Raw genomic sequence first — 3,816 nt, forward strand, 5'->3', positions numbered from 1 at the left:
AACCAAAAGGTTGCTGGTTTAATTCCCGGTCAGGGCACATGCATGCCTGGGTTCCGATTGATGTTTCTCTCTCACAATGATGATTCTCCCTCCCTTCCCCTCTCTCTAAAACCAAATAAATAAATCAGCATGTAGGCATATATATATATGTGTGTGTGTGTATATATATATATATATATATATATATATATATATATTTTTTTTTTTTTTGCCCAGGCCCAAGATAGATGCGGCTTGGCAACAGATCTTAAAAAAGAGATAATGCAGGATTTTAACTGACCACAAATCCAATGACTCCACAGCATACTGGTGTGGCCAGAAAGCTAATGCTATCTTAGTCTGCATTAATATTCAACGGTCGTTTTACTAGACTCTCTGAACACAAGAGGGGAAAAGAAAAGGGGTAATGGCCCTAAAAGTAACTCCTCTTCCAGCAGGGGAGATATATAGTCTTTCCTTTCTGATTTCTATGCCAAAACGGAGCTATAGCCTCCCCACCCCCCACCAAGGTCAAACAGCTGTTGGTCATTTATGGGAAAGTTGCAAGGCTCAACCCTCAGCAGATAGGCAGATTATTTCTTGCTGTGTTTATATATTTCCTAGCAACGGGAATGCATGGCTTGTTTTCCTGTGGGACAAGCCCTGACGGAGAGGCTCGAGGAGCCTGTGCCTGAGAGCCAGAGCCATCAGGGTTTAGGGACTGCAAGCTCTGCCTTCCTCGAAGATCTAACCTGCATACCTGGGCATTCCAATCGCTGGTCCCTAACACACCCAAGTTTCTCTACAGCAGCCCTCGCAAACAATCTGCGACCAGGAAAATTAGGACACCCTAAATACTTGTCCTTTCCCTTACATTGGTAAGCCTGCTTTGTGGCTAGATTTTAGGCCCGACTAGGTCTGGTGAACGGTCTATGAAAATCAGAAAGGGGACACACACCAAGGCAGTCCTTTGCTGGTGTGCCTCCAGTACCTAAGGAGAAATGGATTTGCATAAAGTCGATATTCTGGAGTTTGTCCGGTTCAGCAATTAACATGAAGTACCTTGATGCATACAGCTTCCTCCTTGCCCTCGCCCCATGGTGGTACTCCTTTGTGACTACTCACTGTTCTTGTTCAGTAATTCTTCATTCTTTATCCTTGTATGCCCCCAGAGTTCTGTGTCCAACCCCTCTTCACATCCAGATCAAAACTGAGTCTGGAAAAACTTAGTCCTGGGGTTTCAACTGTCGCCCTTGTTGCAGTGACAATTCCCCAATCTATATATCTCTTGTCTGGGGCACTTCTGACCCCATGCCTTGAAGCTATTCAACAAGTGAGGCCGCACAGGATTCATGAGTAACTGGTTCTGACAGAAAATGAATTCTTGTTAAGATGTATAACTCAGACCTTTCTCCTAAATTAACATTAAAAACAAACAAAAACCTTGCAGCCCTGCCTGGTGTGGCTCAGTGGATTGAGTGCTGGCCTGCAAACCAAAAGGTCACTGGTTTGATTCCCAGTCAGGGCACATGCCTGTGGGCCCACGTCCCCAGTTGTGGGTGGGGGGGGCATGTGAGAAGCAACCAGCGGAGGTTTCTCTCCTTCTCTTTCTCTCTCCCTTCCCCTCTAAAATAAATAAAATCTTTGTTTTTAAAGTTTGCAACTTAAAGGGATTCTAACAGTTAATCATTTAAAAAGTGATTTTAACTCAAGTTCTGAATTAGAAGCTGGGACAAAGAAACTTGATGAGCTTTGTAACGCAGCCGGCGGTGTGCTGGGGGTGCGGGCAAGGCCTGGCTATGCAGGGCTGCCCGCATGTGGAGCTGGGAGGAGGGGCAGCTTCTGTGAGCCAAGAGGGTGCTTCAGCCTTCCACTGGGAGGCAAACCTTTCACCTAGTGTTTCTGACCATTCCAGGCTCACAGCCACCAGCATGGTGACAGTCTAGTGATGATCCCCTTTTTATAAATGAGAACACTGAAATCATAGGTCCCTTTCCCGTTCCCTTTGGCCAGTGTTTCTCACACTTCAGTGTGCTTGAGAATCACTTGAGGGGTCTTCTTCAAACAGGTTGGTGGGCTCCATCCCCAGAAGCGATTCTGTAGGTCTGGAGCTGGGCATGCAAATTTGCATTTTTAGCAAGTCCCCAGCTGCTGCTGGTCCTGGAACTGTACTTAGGAGAATCACTGCCCTGGGCCTAGAGTAGTTCAGTGACAGAAAAGGGCACCAGCTGGGTTCTGTCCTAGCCCTGCCACTTAATCAGCTGTGACCTTGAACAGGATATTTCCAAGGCAGATCAGTGATCTGTTCACTTTCCATGCACGCTGTTTTCTTGCTTATCCATCTTAGCCTGTTACCACTCCACATATAATATCTGGAGACCATAAAAAGCACAGGATTGGGTATCTCCAGATTTTGCAAGCAGCAAAATCCCCTTATCAGGCCCTTCTCCTGGTGACAAGGCACACTGGAGTAAAATTAATGTCCAGAATTTTCCTTCCTGATGTTACAAATATAGCACATTTGCCTCCAAAGATAGGAATTGAAGACGGACACGTGGCATTTAAAAGACATTATATTTAGCCCATAGGAGCAGATTATCGGCCTTAAAACCCAACACAGAGACTTGCTTCAACGTGTGACAGAATCCAAGGAGTCCCCACCACTGACTTAGGAGGTTGTTATCAAAGCAACTGTTAGCATCATGCACAGGACACTGCAGAGCGCTGGACTCGGTGCAAGGGGATGAGGATATTCTACCGTTGGAACAGCCATCTGCTCTGAAAACCACCCGCCTCCCCAGCACATTTCCCGAACGCTGGGTTTAAGCTTGTTGGGATTTTCTCACTTTATCATCCTTACCGTTTATCTCGTTGTTCAGATCCCTTGGCTTGTAGACCAATAAAACTGTCTTTGGATCCAGACGTGGCTGGATGGGACTTTCCTCCTTATGAGTGTTTTATTTACGTATTACTCAGGACGATTTCATGATCTGATAAATGTGAACCTCTAGCACTCACCGCCTGTATCACTCATCTTGGCTTGATGTGGAAGGAGTGGGCAACTCAGCTGGATTAAATTATTCATGCGGGTGTGTTTTGCTATACCATTCCTCTAAGATTAGTTTCTTCAAGGCGAGTCTTCTTTGCCGTGTAAAATCTTACTCATCCTTCAAGATGCGGTTCTGAAATTACCTCTTTTCTAGCCTCCATTTGCTGCACTCGTATTACACCCATTTTCGTAACGTCCCATATTGCAGTCTCATGTGAACTGTCACCTCTGAATTCGCAAGGAGTAAGCAGAGTTCCTGGCGCTTGAGCCTCAGTAAGTGCTCCTTAACCACTCATCTATTTGTGAGTGAAATTAATCCCAACTACTGTTTGTGCAGAACTTGCAATTTTGTACATAGGCTGAAAAAGTGCATGCCAAGATACAAAACTCAAGATAAAGCAGCAGTGACTTATGCGTATGTTTTCACCACTTGGCAGGGGGCAGGGAGATAAAAGATGTTAAAAATTATCTGAAGTACGTACTTATTTATTTTGGTTGGACACACAATCTAGAGACTAATTTATTAGTTTTTGTCTAAATCCAGACTGAAACATTACTTGAGCTGCAGTTACCACAGTGCAAACCAGTTTTGCAATTAAAAATATTTACTTAGCAACTGCTGAGAGCAGCGAGCGGTTTCTAAAAATACCCCCTCCCCTCTCTTCCAACCCTAAATATCTAATACAGCACTTTATCGCCATTAAGATTTGTGCCACTGCCCACTGGCAGAGAACCAATGGATGGCTGCTTCACATCCCAGAAATTGTTTCCAATGGTTATTCAAACTA

This window comes from Furipterus horrens, unplaced genomic scaffold (assembly GCF_987537825.1).
Source record: "Furipterus horrens unplaced genomic scaffold, mFurHor1.1.pri manual_scaffold_10, whole genome shotgun sequence".
Lineage (NCBI taxonomy): Eukaryota > Metazoa > Chordata > Mammalia > Chiroptera > Furipteridae > Furipterus > Furipterus horrens.